This window comes from Acinonyx jubatus, chromosome F2 (assembly GCF_027475565.1).
Source record: "Acinonyx jubatus isolate Ajub_Pintada_27869175 chromosome F2, VMU_Ajub_asm_v1.0, whole genome shotgun sequence".
Taxonomy (NCBI): Eukaryota; Metazoa; Chordata; class Mammalia; order Carnivora; family Felidae; genus Acinonyx; species Acinonyx jubatus.
This window is the reverse complement of record NC_069394.1, coordinates 20,137,552-20,155,950: the sequence shown is the minus strand read 5'-3', so window position 1 is coordinate 20,155,950 and position 18,399 is coordinate 20,137,552. Positions and strand designations below refer to the sequence as shown.

General features: G+C 40.4%; 1 long non-coding RNA gene across 1 annotated transcript; it reads right to left on the bottom strand.

The window, feature by feature from the left end:
• Positions 1 to 9,514: 9,514 nt before the first annotated feature.
• On the bottom strand, positions 9,515 to 17,157 carry LOC113600472 (uncharacterized). The gene is made up of 2 exons (XR_003421461.2): positions 16,697 to 17,157; positions 9,515 to 9,952 (listed from the first exon to the last, which is right to left on the bottom strand). It is a non-coding gene; the product is annotated as an uncharacterized LOC113600472 (long non-coding RNA).
• Positions 17,158 to 18,399: the final 1,242 nt, after the last annotated feature.

Sequence of the window (18,399 nt, the reverse complement as noted above, 5' to 3'; positions counted from 1 at the left end):
CCACGCTTATGGACCAGCACTCCATAAGGTTGTGGTGCATGAGTTTGTAAACATTCTCACCTCAAGATATTTTTCCTCTCACAAGAGGAGCATGAGCTAAAACTGGAGAAAACATAGGGTTAAATCCTCATGACCTTGGGTTAATCAGTGGCTTTGTGGATATGACAAAATAGATAAATTCAACATCAAAATTCAAAATTCTTGTGCATCAAGAGACACTGTCCACAACTTACAGAATAGGGGAGAGAATTGCAAATCATATATATGGTAAGGGTCTAGTATCTAGAATATATAAATAACTCATAACTCAACAACAAAAAGCAACCCAGTTTAGAAACAAAGGACTTGAATGGGCATTTCTCTAAAGAAGATACACAAATAGCCAACAAATACGTGAAAAGATGCTAAATATCATTGGCCACCAAGGAATGAAAATCAAAACCACTTCACATTCACTAGGGTGGCTGTAATGTTTTTTAGAAGAAAAATAACTAAATTGGAACCCTCATTAATCACTTATAAGAATGTAAAATGAGGGGTGCCTGGCTCAGTTTGCTAAGCATCTCTTGATTTCGGTTCAGATCATGATCTAACAGTCATGAGATTGGGCCCTGTGTCCATCGGGCTCCACGCCCAACGTGGAACCTGCTTGAGATTCTCTATCTCCGTCTGCCTCTCCCCTGCTCATGCATGCTCTCTCTCTCTCAAAATAAATAAAACAAAATAACTTATTTCTAAAAAAAAAATGTAAAATGATACCATCACTGTGGAATGACACTTTGGCAGTTCCTCAAAATATTTTAGCAGATATTCAGAGAGTTATCACATGACCCGGCAAGCAATTCCATTCCTAAATATATACCCAAAAGAGTTGAAACAGATATTCAAACAAGTGCTTGTACACGAATGGCCATTGTAGCACATTGGGAAACAAACCCAAATGTCCATCAACGCATGAATGGATACACAAATGTGGTCTATCCATATAATGGAATATTAATAAGTCATAAAAAGGAATACCTGCTAAATGTGGATGAACCTAGAAAACATTATGCTAAGTGAAACAAGACAGACACAAAAGGTCACATATTGTATGACTCCATTTATATGAAATATACAGAATAAATCTAGAGACAGAGAACAAATTAGTGGTTGCCAAAGGCTAGAGGGAGGCGACATTGGGGAGATTCTTCTCCCTCCCCACTGTGAGGACACAGCGAGACAATGGGCTTTCTGCAAACCAGGGAGAGAGTCCTCACCAGAAACTGTCTCTGCTGGACTGGGATCTGGGACTTAGAGCCTCCAGAACCATAAGGAAATACATTTCTGTTATTTAAGCCACTCAGTCTGGTGTTTTGTTCTGGCAGTCTGAGATGACTAAGACAGGGTGCTGTGCCAGAACTTGGGTCTGGACCTCAAAGAAGTATCCTTTTTAGGTCAACCAGAATACGGACCAGAACAATATTCCTACACATGGAATGTATTGGCTTCAGAAAACCATGGTGCTTCCATCTTTGTGGTTAAGAAAGCAAGACGCAGCAATTTGACTTCTTTAGAAAGGGTGCTCCAACATGCTGCTGACTACAAGTTTTGTAAGAAGAGGAGGGTCCCTGAATTTTTGCAGGGTTTCTCTCATGCCCTCTGGAGCGCACAATATACCAAGGTCTTAAGCTGGCTCTTGTGCTCATCCTAATAGTATTAATGTCATGTTCAGTAAAATGTGCTGTGGTTATGTCAAGATCCTCCAGATCTCTGCAGACTATATCATGGCACATAACAGAAAATTTATTCTAGTTCTGGACACATCTGTGATGTGTATTACTATCCGATCCATGTGAAAGCCAACTTTTTTGATTAAGATGGAACAAACTCCTTCACCTTACCAAGTGCCTGACATCTTGTCTGGCTTGCCAGCCACAATCAGGACCATTCTATGGTCATTCACAAAGATATTTCTGATTCCTTCAGAGGCCAAACTGTTGAATTAAATAGAGATATGTTAGGGACCTTCTCCCCTGCATCCTTAAAATCCTAATGATGACACTATTCTAGGTCATATCCCTTCCCCCAGAATGTAATATATATATATATTTTTTCATTTAGTATATTGGCTGAGGGGCTGTGCAGTTTCAGAAGCTTCCACTTGGCCTCTCCTTCTATGATAGCTCTTAATCTACAGACCAAGGATCCAATATGAAGTTTACTCTAATTGCCAAGTATGGTAAATCCAGTTATACATTTAGGAACCAGGAAGATGATAACCAAGTTGGTTCACACACATAGTATGTTCTTTGTAAGCTGGATTTTGGCCAGGAATCTACTGTCCCCCTATGTCCCTACTCAAACAGGGATGATAATCATGCTTGAATCTCCAAACATCCATGCCAACTCAGCTCTTCTGTCCAAAGTCCTTCAAAATATCTTGCCACTCTCCTTTAATCAATATTAATCACATGGAGAAGGATCAAGGGTATCATTATAGTGTACATCTGAGGTCCTTCCTCGTGGGGAATTAGCCACTTCTTCAGTTAATAAGTTTCCAGGTCTGAAAATAGGTTCAGGTTGTGGGCTGAGCAAGAAAAGTGAATAATTGCCAACAGTTTCATGCTCATCCATTTTCTCCTGTTTTTGGCTGGATGTAATATGCAGTACTCTCGTTGGTTGCTCATCTGTTTTTGCCCCTACAGGAGCCACGTTCTACTAACCAACTGCATAAACCCCAGTGGGTCAAGGCTCTGTGATGACCTCTCCCAAAATTTATAGCCCCCCCGCCCTAGATTTGGGTGGTTAAGTATCACCTGGATTCTATCATCCTTATTTCTTTTGATGAGTCAAGCTCTGTAAATGTCTTGCCTACCCACAGTTCTATTTTTTAAAGGACCTTCTTAATGACATAGAATAACACTAGCAGGTAACATTTACTGAACATTTATTAGGTGCTAGTTACTAATCTAAGAGTATTAGATGTTTCCCATTTACTCTCTCCAATAACCCAAGACACTCTTATGATCACCATTTTCCAGGTACAGAAATTGAGGACCCTGAAATTCTGAGACTTGTGTAAGATCATGCAGCAAGGAGCACAGTCACATTTCAAACCTAAGCAGTGTGGTCCAAGAACCCAGTAAGTACTGGGATCCAAAACATTTTTAAAGATTACAATTCTGAACGAAGTGCAAGGAGTTGAGTAGATACACACTTTTAGGTGTTATCATAGCCACGAATTTGGTCGATAAACACTGGAGAAATGCTGGAGTATTTTACAGTGAAACACAAACTATTTCCATGGATCACCAGCTACCTCTTTGTTTGCATTTCAGTCTGGTATCAGCCTTTAGAGCTGCCAGTAGGGTACTACAGAGGGCACCAGGCAATGAGTGTGTCAGTGAATGGAAATCAATGCAATTTCGGTGTCCCCGGCTCCACTGAGTCCTGCCTTAGAGTTTATGGGATCTGAGACAAACCTGTCCAGAACTCGGATGAATTCTGGTCACGTGCTAGATAGCTCTGGGACAGCCCTTATTGATCAAATGACTCTAAAGCATGACTTCATTCCAACATGGGGATACTTTTTTGTGGAATTTGTTTAGTCTCGGTTTATATTTGCACTACAAAGTCACAAGTAAGAATTCTCTTTCTGTCCTGTTGTTTTTCGCTTTTGATCCCTTGGCAATTTCCATTTCTATGAAATTCAGGTTAGTCTAAGAGCAGTGCTAAAAACCCACGTTCACTTTTCTTTTAGCTGTTTTTCCATCCAACCAGGAGAGGGCAGTCAGAGTACATGTTAGAAACTTCAGAGGCAGCTGCTTAAGGGTGGGGGACTGCAGAAAGGTTTTCCACTTCAAGACGATGTCCTTTCAAGTCCCTTTCCTCAGGGTAAGGCGCAAACCCAAAATGTAAGGTTCTATGCAGCATGCTGGTCTAAGTTAAGAGCTGAGAGCTAAGGCCTCTCTTGAGTCACTAGTTAAAACTTAATCATTAAAAAGCATAGATAGCAATAATTGTCATCAGAATGCCTGTTTCCACAGTGGGGAGGGACTAAAAACATCAGTGTCTTTCATGTCCTTGAGACACTCACTATATTACAATTAAATGTCCCCTTTTCAACACCTTTCAATCTCTTTCACTGTTCATCAAAACGCAATTGTGGAACATACTCCCTGGGCTCCGCTTGCAAAAGTTGGCCATGACTTCTGAGTTTGGGCATTGCTCTTCTAGCCTTCACCTTATACCCCTGTGGTGATTGAATTGTTTATAACAACACACACTGAAGGCCGTCCTGCACTTCATGCAATAATCCAAACTATTTACAATGCTGCATCTTGTAGTAAACTTTCTCACTCCACCTTCACCTTCTTGATTGAAGTCACTGTGATTCTCACAACAAGCTTGGTCGGGTGGTGCCGTGATGGAAACGGAGTTCGGAGCCAGGTGGGACTTGTTTCATATTTTCGCTCAGTTGTGCGATTTAGAGCCAGTGTCTTAATTTCTGGATCAGTTTTTTCTCCAGTCTGGCAGATGAGCAATGCTCTGATTTTATTGCACGGTAGGACTTGAAGCAGAAATTGCTATTGCTGTTGTTTTTGCCACTGATATTTTGAACAAAGTAGCAAGGTACTAACCAGCGACATCCTCCCAAAGGGTAGCAGAGACTTTGATTCATTCTGGAAATACAGACAGTAGCCCAAAGAAATCTGGTTTTTATCTAACAACCCTATTTTCAATGTCAAGGAGATAAATTAATTTTTGTTTTCATTCACCAAATAAGGTCGTATTTCTCAAATTTCCTTTTTTATATAAAACCTTTTCCTTCTTTATGTCTTCCTTCTCTTCAGGAATACCAGCACCAAAAATAAGAAATAATAGTAAAAAGCATTTTTAGTACTTGTAGTTGACTCTGAATTCCTCTTAGAAGGAATTCTAATTCCTCTTAGAAAGGAATCTAGTTTGGTCTTAAAGAAAGAATGTTTCAACAAATACCACATATGTAATGAAAATCTTTCTTACATGCTTTGCATATTATGTTACATTTTACATATGTAAATTGCATGCAGAAATCAATCTACCAATTTGAACAAAACACTTTGACAGGTATAGTTTGTTATTTACAACAATCTTCTAAGAAAGCAGATACGGTTCACATCCTACTGAGAAAATGATGTTAATGGTTCATTAGCTCTAAATAGATCTCAGAAGACAGATTTTTTTCAGACTCCTAGTCTAGTGCTCTTGCTTCAGTACAGCATCATCTTCACAGCCCTACCTCAGGCAATCTAAATATGGGTGCATTTATAAGGGACCCACAGGTGTACCATCCCTATTCTCAGCGAGTGCACAAGTAGCTGATGTAACATCTTTTGACCACCTTTACTACTACAAAGCATAGCAGATTTATAACACAGCCCGGCAACAAAAAAAAGCAAATTCTTCCATCTTCAAAATAATAACACTTTGAGTGCTGTTTAATTTTTGGAAGGCACAGTGAAACTCAGCAAAACTGAGGACTATGTAAGTGCATGCCATCATTTGGGTGATACAAACCAGGATTATTTTTTGCAAAAAACCTGAATTATAACTATCTAGTTTTTTCAGTATGAATGACAAGCATTTGTGTGTTTGTTAGTATACTCTTTATTCTCAGGGAATCCTAAAGAATGACAGGGACACTGGCATCCTACCTAGTGCTGATACTTAATAAGAGATTGCTAATAAGAGTGTTATAAAGGTATAATACATATTTTTAACCATGTGCCACAATATCATGGGCCGAGTGTATGGCAGGGCAGTATGCTAGAAGCCCTCCTCATATTGTTTCATTCAATCTTCATGACAATCCTATGAGATAAGGGCTGTCATTATTAAACCAGTCCAGATAAGAAGGAGAAGGCTCAAGGAGGGCCCCTTTGCATAAGCCAAAGGCTTTTGCAGGAAGATAATGAGAAAATGAGGTCACAGTGGAGGTCAGGAACAAATTATAACAGGCCTTGGGTGATAAGCTATAGGTTTAATATTTTATTCTGTAAGCTCTGAAGAAACACAAAGCAGTGCTTTAGTAGGATCATTCTAGCTGCAATGTGTAAGGGCAGATTGAAGGAGGAAAGACTGGAGATCTCCTGCAAGCTAGTGCTATAATTCAGACATGGAGAGATAATGGTCAGGGTAGGAGGAATAGGGAGAGGAAGGAAGGAAGGAAGGAAAGGAGGGAGGGATTCCGTTGGTGATGGGGTGTGTAGTGCTCAGAGGAAGTTATCAGGATTCAGAGGCAGAGAGAATCAGGATTTCGGGTGCTGACGTCGAAGAAGATGGATGAATCAAATTCCTAGTGGTGTAGGAGTTGCTTTTTAAAAATCAAACTGATGTCAAACTGTATGTTTTTACTCATAAATGTGACATTCTAAATGAAAAAACAAATGAAAAGTCTTTATATTTAAAACTCTGCATGCCTTGGGTAAATTCCTAGTGGTGCTATTGATGGAATACAGGAGTGTTGATGCGTAGGGGCATTTGTACCCCAATGTTTATAGCAGCACTTCCAACAATAGCCAAATGATGGAAAGAGCCTAAATGTCCACCAACTGATGAATGGATAAAGAAGTTGTGGTTTATATATACAATGGAATACTACTTGGCAATGAGAAAGAATGAAATCTGGCCTTTTGTAGCAACGTGGATGGAACTGGAGAGTGTTATGCTAAGTGAAATAAGTCATACAGAGAAAGACAGATACCATATGTTTTCACTTTTATGTGGATCCTGAGAAACTTAACAGAAGACCATGGGGGAGGGGAAAGGGAAAAAAAAGTTACAGAGATGGAAGGAGGCAAACCATAAGAGACTCTTAAAAACTGAGAATAAACTGAGGGTTGATGGGGGGTGGGAGGGAGAGGAGGGTGGGTGATGGGCACTGAGGAGGGCACCTGTTGGGATGAGCACTGGGTGTTGTATGGAAACCAATTTGACAAATTTCATATTTAAAAAAATTTTTTAGGGACGCCTGGGTGGCGCAGTCGGTTAAGCGTCCGACTTCAGCCAGGTCACGATCTCGCAGTCCGTGAGTTCGAGCCCCGTGTCGGGCTCTGGGCTGATGGCTCAGAGCCTGGAGCCTGTTTCCAATTCTGTGTCTCCCTCTCTCTCTGCCCCTCCCCCGTTCATGCTCTGTCTCTCTCTGTCCCAAAAATAAATAAACGTTGAAAATAAATAAATAAATAAATTTTTTTAATAAATAAATAAACATTAACATAAATAAATAAATAAATAAATCTCTGCTGGTCCTCAAATTTTCCAGATGTTCCGTGATTCTGAGTACATAGTAGGCTTGCACTACTTGGGGCCCAAGCAATGAATTGAGGTCATATGACCTCTGAGATTAAAGATTGTTACTGCGGGGGCGCCTGGGTGGCTCAGTCAGTTAAGCAGCCAACTTTGGCTCAGGTCATGATCTCATAGTTCGTGGGTTTGAGCCCCGTGTTGGGCTCTGTACTGACAGCTCTGAGCCTGCTTCAGATTCTGTGTCTACCTCTCTGTCTGCCCCTCCCCTGCTTGCGCTCTGTCTCTCTGTCTCTCAAGAATGAATAAAAACGTTAAAAAAAAAAAAAAGATTGTTACTGCAGAAGAACCTCACTTATCCTGAATGATATACTAGTTGTTTGAATCATGAAAAAATTAAAAAGGAATTTCCTAGAGTTAATTAGCCAACATTTAACATTTCAGGAAAATAAAAAAAAAAATGCTTTATAGGAGCCTGTGTGTGTGTGTGTGTGTGTGTGTGTATGTGTGTATTCATTCATTCATTCCTCCATTTGACAAAAATCTACTGAGGGATATTATGGGTCAAGCATTTTTTTAGGCAATGAAGATATGAGTTTCTTGGCCTCTGCTCACAAAGAACTAACGATCTTATGAAAGAGAATAGACATCAGAAAGCATGTTATACTACATAATATAAGCAGAGTGCTGTAGGTGTGCAGAGAGGACACTAATCCCAGGTGGGTATGACTACAACAACTTGCTAAAGGAGCAGGTTTCTAAGTTGAGTCTGAATTACAAACATAAATTAATTGGGCATTTGAGGGGATGAGCAGTTTTAGAAAGTAAGGATACCATGTGCAGAGAAGCAAAAGGCAAAATGGCTTGAGTGTGTTGGGAGAGCCACAAATAGTTCCTGTGACTGGGGCATAGAGTGAGAGCCAAAAATCAGTCTAGAAATTAGAGGTTTGGCCACTTGGAGTTCAGTATCTATATAAAGAAGTTTGGACTTGATTTTGAGGGTGAGGAAAGCCACAAGATTTGATGCAAAGTCATAACTTGATCAGATTTTTCACTCGAGAAAGATTTCGCGAATACTGACAGAATAGGTGGATTGTAGGAAGTGGTAACTGAAAACAGAGAATTGAGTTAGGAGGCCATGGAACAAATCCAGGCAAGAGATGATGGAGTTTAGAATAGTGGCAGAGTAAAAATAGAGAAAATAAATGCATAGGGAAAATATAAACTAGGTGTAATTGATAGAGCTGGATTCTATCTCGAGCACCTGAATAAAAGGGGATACGTTTCACTAAAGTAATCTATGGGAGTGGGGTTGGGGGAAAGGGAAAGTAATAAATTCTATTTGAAACTCATTCGCACGTTTGAATTTGGAAATGCCTTGCCAATGACAAATCCTGATCTCAGAAGAACCATATAAGCTAGAGAGAGGTACAGCTTTGGATATGTGAGCGTACAAGTGGTCAGTGATGCCTGGAGGTGATCTCTAGCTCACCATGAAGAAATGTACAGAGGGAAAAGGGATGAGAACACTGGCACATCAAAGCAGGTGGAGGAAAAACAGCCCAAAAAAGAAACCAAAGGGCACTCTCCAGAGGTTTAGATACAACGTGGCTTGACATAGTCAGTGAAAGAGAGACCTAGGAATAGTGACCAACCCATCAAATGCTGTAGAGGCATGAACTTGTTCTTGGCTGTTCCGTGGAGACTCCAAAGCAATGATGAGAACACAGCCAAGCAGCCAAACTAGGTAGAAAGTATTTATGTCATAGTCACTGAACACCTACTAGAGGCCGGGTGCCGAGGAAAAAAAACAGGAGAGTAAATTCTAGGTCCCTTGACATGAAGAAAAACAATTCAATTCATTCTGTGACCTTCCAAAATCCCAGGTCTTTCCTTTGTCTTATCCAAAATGATCTCAATCCGCTCTATAGGTACCTATGTACCTATAGGTCCATAGTACTTTATCCACAACTTTAAGCTCCAAACAGCTCTGGAAACTGTGTTTTGTTTTGTTTCAAGAATCTGACCTGGACAAATAAGAGGTTATTTTTAGTCTTTATTTATCTCTTAATGCGAACATTCATATGTTTGACTGCAGAAATATTGATCCAGATGATTATAATGTACTGTACTGTACCCCACTTATGGTCATAAAATACACGGCACGTGTTCTTTATTTGCTTCTTAAAATCTCTCCCCCTTCAATAATTAAATTCCAAAACACATACGATGCAAGATTATGGACATCTAGAATTAAAGCACTTTATTAAAACACCTCAGAAAATAGACATTTTTCTTCTTTCTAGATTAGATACTTCTGATGGGAGCCATATATAATATTTATTTTGAGTGTGAAACTTTCTGGCAGAAATCAAGCCCTTGCACTAAACAATAGTCTATTTGTCCCTCTCTATGGCAACTATCACCGCTGTGCCACTGCATTCACTCCGAGTACAGCAGCAGAGACTGGAGGGTGCTCCTCAGCTTGCGGAGATGTCCTGTCCCGGAGCTGACCTCACTCCCCTGAGCGTTCTCTCTGCTTCCTTCGCTCTATGGCCCAGGGTCTGCTGGCTCCCTTTTCTGCCCTGCACCTGGGCCTGCTTCCGTTTTCTTTTCCATGAAATCTTAGGCCAGGAGACTCTTCCCATTCTTATTTGGCAAGCTTGGGATCATTACCATTTCAGAGCTGGAAGAAAATTCAGAGAGAGCATTGTGTTTAGTCCCCCTCCTTGTAGAAACAAGGACACTGAGGGGCAGAGAAATGAGGGGACTTGGCCACATCGCCTAGGTAATTTATGACCAAGTGAGGACTTCAATCCAGCCTGCTATTTCACCTTCCCAGCTCAAGGGAGCCAAACATCAGATGCATGGGTGCAGTAGGTTCTGTAGTGGACACTTTTGTTTGCTTTGTTTGTTTGTTGGATTATTTATTTTACTCTCCAGTTTTCCTGTGGGATATCACTTCCACATCTTTATCCCTGTGGTTCCAGCAAATGCACTCAGCTCCCTAATTCCATGGGTAGCAAATAACTGGAGCCAGGCCAGTCACAGAAATGAACTCCCAAACCAGTCGGATAGAGATCTGGGAAGCTTTGGAACAATTACCAAGAGGAGGGCATATGTGCACTCTTTAATCCCCATTGGACTTCAGTGGCATCTGGGACCACATGGCCCAGAGTTATTTAGAGCCATCTGACTATCACATGAAGCCAAGAAGGGAAGCCAGAGCCTAGAGGTGGAAAGACAGGGTGTTCTGATGACACTGAGTTTCCAAATTCTCCCATGCCTGAACCCCTTCTACCTCTGATTTTTTCAGTCACATAAACCAATTAATTTCTTCTTCTGTTTAAGCTCACTCGGAGTGGATTATCTGTCACTTGCAAACAAAAATTCCTTACCACATAAAATGACCTTTTATAAAGCCTCTTCAAATACTGTCTGTTTGTGGTTTGATGATTTTTTTCTAAAGGTCTGGTATTTCTGGAATCTCTGAAATTCAATAACTTGCGGAATTGAGGTGAAGTGAGGAAATACACAGAGGGAAACTTGTGTCTTGATAATATGCTATAGTTTCTACTCTACATAAATGATAGCATTGCACATTTTACTGAAGTCCTATGTTCTCATTTTATGCTGGGTGTGTGACTCCATTTGCTTAATTTGAAACGTATGCAAACATCCTAACTTTTAATGTTACAAACTGAGATCTGGCATTGGGCTTTTCTGTTTATTTGTGTTTATAAAATCATCGTCTCTTGTTCTTAAGAACAAGAAGAGTTACAAGGGTGTTTTTTTTTTTATGTTACATAGTTTTTTTTTAAATAAGTAAGTCTTAAGAGGTTTCGTAAACTTCAAACCACTGTAAAAGAATGACATGATATGAGCTAAATGTAAATGAATCAGAAACTTCCAGATTAAATTTACCTTCAAATCCACATGAGTTTATAGACCAAAGGGAAGCTTTGATATCTTAAAAAGCCCATGGGAGAGTGGGTAATATTTAACATGTTGGTCTATGCCAAATTAGGCCCTTTTTATTGAATAGTTATCTCCTTTGCATATGGAAAGGCCTCCCAAACAGGGTGTTTTCTTGAGTAAAATCAATGGAGAAGACAGCTCACGTACCACTACTCAGATGAGATGAGCCAGTCGCAAGGCAATTTCAGGTTTAGGAGAAAAGGACATGGTTGCTTAAAGACACCAACAGCAACTGATTATGCACATCTTCTTTTGAAAGGAGACTTCAGTCCCCTTGTTCAGGTTCCAAACCACCTGCCTACTCATTTCTATTCTCATTCTTGGCTTTGGCCACCTGCTTCTCCAACCTTATGCCACTCTCCTCTTTCTTAACGCCTGTTTAGCTATATATCATGCTCCTTTCTCTATCTTGAACTTGTCAAACTCTTTCATGCCTTGGGCCTTTGCATTGCCATTCCTTCTATCCAGAAGACTCTTTTGATGACTCCTTGCAAATTGGTCCATATGATATTCTCAGAGGAACCTTCACTGCTCATCCTATCTCCATGCCCCATTATTCTCTCTCATATCACCCTATCAACTTCCTTCATGGCTGTTATAACAATTGTATGTATCCTATTTATTGACTCTTTTGTCTGTTTCTCCCTTTTAAAGTATAAGCACCTGAAGTGAAGAGATCATTTTTTTGTTTGTTTACTGCTGTATCTCCAGAGCTGTGAATAGTGACCGCCACATAGTGTACAAACAATAAATATTTGTGGAATGAATGAGAGGGTGAAGGAATGAAGGATGAAACTGTACAAATACGCTCCTTCACCTAAAGGATTATTTATAGAAGGGGAAGGTTATTGTGCTCAAATGTTAACTATTCTAGATAAGGTTGAATAAGCAGGCTTGTCTCTATTTGTGTAGTTTCCATTAAGTTCCATTAAGAAAAGCAACATGAACCATGACTTCATGATCCATAGCCTAATCTAAAAAACATTAATACTTCATCAGGAACTGCTTCACCAATGACCATACACTGTTAAACTGTCTCTACAAATTAGGAAAAACCAAACATCCAGAATTCTAGGGTACTAGAATGAGTTCTATGATTTTTTTTACCTTGGACCTTCTCTTAGAGATGAACCAAGAGTACAGCTTGCCCTAAGTTTAAGGACAAACACTAACTGCCCACAGAAGAAGTGACTCAGTCTTAATGGAAAACAGGAAAGATATCAGGCTGGATATTGTCCATGGTAAGATCAATTATTTAAAACAATATGTCAGTTGCCCTTCTATCTATGTGTACTCACAAAATAAGTTGAACAGAAACCATAAATACATTGCTTCATTTAATTTTATGACAACTCAGGGGTGCCTGGGTGGCTTAGTTGGTGAAGTGTCCGACTTTGGCTCAGGCCATGATCTCAGGGTTTGTGAATTTGAGCCCTGCATCAGGCTCTGCACTGATAGCTTCACATCCTCTGTTTCCCTCTCTCTGCCGCTTCCCCTCTCATAAGAGCGCATTCAGGCACATGCAGTCTCTCTCTTTCTCTCTCAAAAATAAACATTAAAAAAATTAACTTTATGAAAACTCAGGAGACAGGAATAATAGGCATTTCATATCCGTATTTTCGATGTGAGACCCTAACCTTTCCCAACTTCCCAAACCAGAAATTCTGAAGACAAGACCACTGGTTGCTACTGAGAGACAAGAACACTCATGGTGTCTGTAAGCCTAGTGAAAAGAAAAGCCTAGTTTTAAGAAAGGGAATAATAAGGAGCTTTTCTCTATACTTCTCATATAATTAAAAATCGATAACTTATTGTGTGTAAAGTTCATGCTGGGTTTGGTGGGTGACATAAGAGTTTGTACGACAAAAATCTCCTGACCAGGAGCTATCGACATAGTTGGTAAGATCAGACATGCACACATAAAAGGTTTTGTAAGAGTTGCAGATTCAGATCGTTGGTGCTAAAGGAATTAGGCAGAGGCGGAAAAGGAGGGCATCAACCCACGACTGGAGTAGGCAACGAAAGTGCTTCTTGAAAAAGATGGAAATTCACCTCAGCAGAGCCAACTCAGACACAAGGGCTTGGTGGATAAAGTCTTCACATCAACACTGACAAGGGGGAAAGTACGTCATACTTGGGGAAAGAAACTGACTTGGACAAAGGGTCTAACTTGATGGAGAGAAGCTGGGTTATAAAGAACCTTAAAGCCAAAGGGGCACCTGGGTGGCTCAGTCAGTTGAGCACCTGACTCTTGATTTTGGCTCAGGTCATGATCTTGTGATCATGAGACCAAGCCCCGCATCGGGCTCTGTGCTGAGTGTGGAGCCTGCTTAAGATTCTCTTCTCTCTCTCTCTCTCTCTCTCTCTCTCTCTCTCTCACACACATATACACACACGCACACACACATATACACACACACAAATCTTGAAGCCAAACTACAGAGGTCAAGGTGCCTGGTGGTGTCATTAGAGGCAAACATATATACAGCAGAGGAAGAGGAAAGTGAGTAAAAGGGAAAGATGTAGACAAGAAATGAAAGGGAAGAAGGAGTGGAGAAAAGGAGAGAAAGAAAAGGAAGAAGTGTTTTATAGTAGAGGGTGAAGCTGATTCCAAAAAAAAAATTGTCATTTTTCTTCAAAGACAACTTATTTTCTAATTTTTTTAATGTTCATTTATTTTTGAGAGAGAGGCAGAGCACAAGCACAGTGGGGTGGGGGTGGGGGTGGCAATGGGCAGAGAGAAGGAGACACAGAATCTGAAGTAGGATCCAGACTCTGAGCTGTCAGCACAGAGGCTGATACGGGGCCAAACTCACGGACCAAAGTTATGACCTGCGCTCAAGTCGAACACTTAACCAACTGAGCCACCCAGGTGTCCCTAAAGACACCTTATTTCCTAAACCGAAAACACTAGGACAGATGACTGGCTGCTATAGAAAATTCTGGGTGCATAGCTACCATGTCCATAGGTCAGATTGCTTACCTGTACAGCCTTTGAGGCATGTTTTTAAGTTAAAGCCTGACAGGGTTTTTGTTGCTGTCATTGTGTTAATGGATACATGCATCCTTCAAGCAACTATAAATCATAAGCATATCTTCCAACAAAATTAAGCTATTCTTGGAGACATCCACCTGGTATCTGGGCACTGAGGGAATGAGAGGCAGGGATAGAAGCACCAGGAAATTGAGACTAGAATTAATGTCACCTAGTTTGGGAGACAGAGAAGAGACCACCAGAAGGGGAGCTGGGAAGCGCCCTATGGAGATGAGGGCCTTGGCTGGCAGGAAAAGGGAAAACAACTAATGAGGGCCTCACAGGATGTGTGCTAAAAAATGTGTTCTTTTATGTCTTAGGAGAATCCCAAGAGGAATTGTTATAGCCCCTCATTCAAATGGAGGGAAAAAAAATTAAGTAACTTATCCACAATCACATGTTAAGAGGTAAGTCCAGTCTGACTGTTAACATTGCTGAAATCCATTCCTTCCGCTCACCCCCACAGCCATCCTTTCTTTTCAACCCATTACAGCCCTTGCCGGGAGTCCTATAGTCACTCACCAAACAATATCCCTGACTCCAATCCTGTCCGGCTACAATCTATTCTCTGTGCTGCAGCTAGGTGAGCTTATCACACCAGAAATCAGATCAACTCACTCTCCTGCTTGATCCTTCCAAAGACAATATGTTTTCCTCTGACCAAAAGGCCAGACTCCTTAGCCATGGCTATAAGTGGGCCAACCATACAATGTATCTTCTTTTCGGGTGCCTGGATGGCTCAGTCGATTAAGCGTCTGCTTTTAAATTCTGCTCAAGTCATGACCCCACAGTTTGTGAGTTCAAACTCCCTGTTGGGCTCTGTGCTGATAGCATGCAGCCTGCTTGGGATTCTCTCTCTGTGTCTCTCTCTCCCTCTCCCCTGCTCCTCTCTAAATAAATAAATAAACAAATAAGATACACTTTTTAAAAATGTATCTTCTTTTGAAAGAGAAGGGGAGGCTACTAAAATTAACCTGGGACAAGAGGCATGAATGAGGACTGTCACAGTAAATAAGGACATGTGATCTCTTACTAGAGAGCCTTTCATGACCTGCTCATTACTTTCCTACTCACCCTTCACCAATTCCCCATGGCCTTCTTGTACTCTTGCTGTACTAAACTACTGGAAATCCCTATATCATAGTATTTTCACTTCTGGGGTCTTAATACACACTTTCTCATTATCTCATCTCTCTTCACCAATTGTTCTTCACCCAGCTACCCTTTAGAACCCAGATCAGAGTTTATTTCCTCTATGAAATTCCCCCCACCCCAACTCCTTGAGGCCGGATTCAGTGATGGTTTTTTTGGTTCCATTTCACCATGTGCATGCTCTAGGGTTACATTTAATAGATCACACACACATCTGCTTCCCTGTACATCTTCCCCTCTGATTGGATGCTTCTTTACTGTAATTAAACACCTAGTACATAGTTCCATTCCTACTATAAAGGAGGCATTTATATAGAGGTTTAATAAATACATGTTGAGAGGATAAATGGGTACATGGGTAATTGAAACGATAAAAAAAATAAGTTGTTTTCCAAACTTGTAACCCACTGATATGATTCAGTTTTCATTTCCTTCAAGGTGAATGATTTCCTAGCCTGGCTATGCATCTGAATCACTGAACTGGGTTACCAGATATTGGGGCTAAAGAATCTGTATTTTTAGCAAGATTTCTGGGTGATTCTTATTCAACCCTCGTCCAGTTGGTCTGGATTTAAGAAACTACGTCTCTGCAACGATCACCTGATAGATTTACTTTATTCTCATACGGTTTGTTCTGGTGGAGAGAAATATTAACCCTCTATTTTAAAGTGAGAAGTTATTTGCCTTGGAGTTATTAGGTTACAGTATCTGCAGTCTCAGGATCCTCGGTGCACTAATGTTTTCTTAAAAGAGTTCAGTATACCGAATTGATATGAAATGAACAAAGATACATCTATTCAGATATGAATCCCAGGGTTCCCACTCCAGATATCCATATCGCCAATCTGGGAGCTGGCTCCTATTGGCTCGCTCCTATGGTCAACATTTTTAAGATAAGAAAGATTCCTTAGAACAAGCCAGCAGCCAGGAGAGGGGAGAAGGCAAGAGTTCTCCATGGGGAATACATTTGCTGAATTTTTTCAAATTGCCACATTTCCTATCTTTAGCATTTGAAAAATATTGACTGTACTGAAAAGTTTTAAATTTATGGCAGGTTACTGGGGATTTTTCAGTGTAGCCTGATCCAAGCATTCCCTTTGAAGTAGTGCCTATAATATAGTGCACTTCACCAAAGAAGAGAAAAGAAAAATAGTCCGTCTCCTTGAGAACAAGAACAAACGACTTGCAAACATGAATTGAAAGCCTACTTTCTGAGTAGAGGACCTGAGCTGTTCAGCACGAGTGACCAACAAAGCCATGACCTACCTCCCCACCTCATGCAACCACAGCTGGGAGACTCGACAGAGCAATGACCTCTCTGCTGACTTCTCAGTTAGCCTCCGGCCTGTCAACTGGCAAATAAGAAATCTCAAAAAAGGAAGAGCCGTTGGAGTTCTAAATGAAGGCAGGAAAATGAAGGACAGAAGACAGACTCCACTGCCTCTCCTGCTGCCAGTTTGTTGTAAGTGTTGGATGAAGCACTCAAGTTCTGGGCTGAGTATTTTATCCCTTCATAAAAATAAGCCTCGCAGCTCTTGCCCAACTTGCCAGGCCTAATGACCACAATTCAATGCCATAAAATGCTTTGCATTCCTTGGTGAAAGCTGCCATATAAAAGGTCAGGATACCAGCCTGGGCTTGTTTTGTTCCCGGGATTAAAATTTTGAGACTACAAATTTGACATTATTATTTTTAAAAACCTCTCAAACAAGGCTGAAGATAGATTAAATTCCATCTAAGTCTTTGGTGACTTCACCCATAGGCACTTGGGTATACTATGAATGCAGGATAATGGAGAGGCTTTGGATCTCCATGTAGCAGGAAATTGGTGATATATAAATCAGGAGGGCTTCTCTGTAGAGTATAAATGAGAAGACAATTGAAAAATGAGTAGCTGTACATCAGGGCAGGAAGAAGCATAGGTGGCATTTAGAAAAGGAAAATGAGTGTATTTAAATAGAAAATCTAAACTAGGAAAGAGAAAACTTCTGATGTAGAGAATTTGAAAGAGATAATAGGTATTTGAAAATGTCAAGCAAAAAGATCTTGCTCATCAGTCCAGTTAAGAAGATTGAGCACATGTGTTTTTTCTTTACACTTTTTGTTTTGAAATAAGTTTAGATTTACAGAGTAGTTGCAAAAAATAGTAAAGCAAGTTCCCATATACTGTTCACCAAACTTCCCCTAATGTTAACATCTTACATAACAATAGTACAATTATTAAAACCAGGAAATTAACATTGATTCAATACTCTTTTTTTTTTAAGTTTATTTATTTATTTTGAGAGAGAGAGAGAGCACGAGCAGGGAAGGGACAGAGAGAGAGGGAGAGAGAGAAAATCCCAAGCAGGCTCCACACTGTCAGCACAGAGCCCGATGTGGGGCTCAAACTCTTGAAATGCGAGTTAATGACCTGAGCAACATTGATACAATACTCTTAACTAACCTACAAACTTCATTCAAACTTCCCTGGTTTTCCCACTATGTCCTTTTTCTGCAGGAGGATCCAATTTAGGATCCTACATTGAACTTCATTGCCACATCTCCTCTGTCTCTTCCAATTAGTGACAGTTTATGAGTCATTTCTTTTACTCTTTACCTTGTCATTTTCAAAGAATACTGGCCATTTATTCTGTGGAATATTCTTCCGTTTGGGTTTGTCTGATACTTCCTCATGTTAGATAGGAGAAATTGGGCCAGGATGTCACAGAAGTGATGCCGTGCCTTTCTCAGTACATCAGATCAGGTGGACACTATGTTGATATGCCTGATTACTGGTGACGTCAACTTTGATCCCTGGTTAACATGGTGCTTGTCGGAGTTCTTTGCTATCAAACGCTTTCCCCCATTGTAATTTATGATTAGATTATGAAGAAATATTCTGACATCATGCAAATATAATTTTCTTAAAAAAAACAACTTTATGTGTATAGTGCAGTTTTAGGGTCACAGCAAAATTAAGGAGAAGA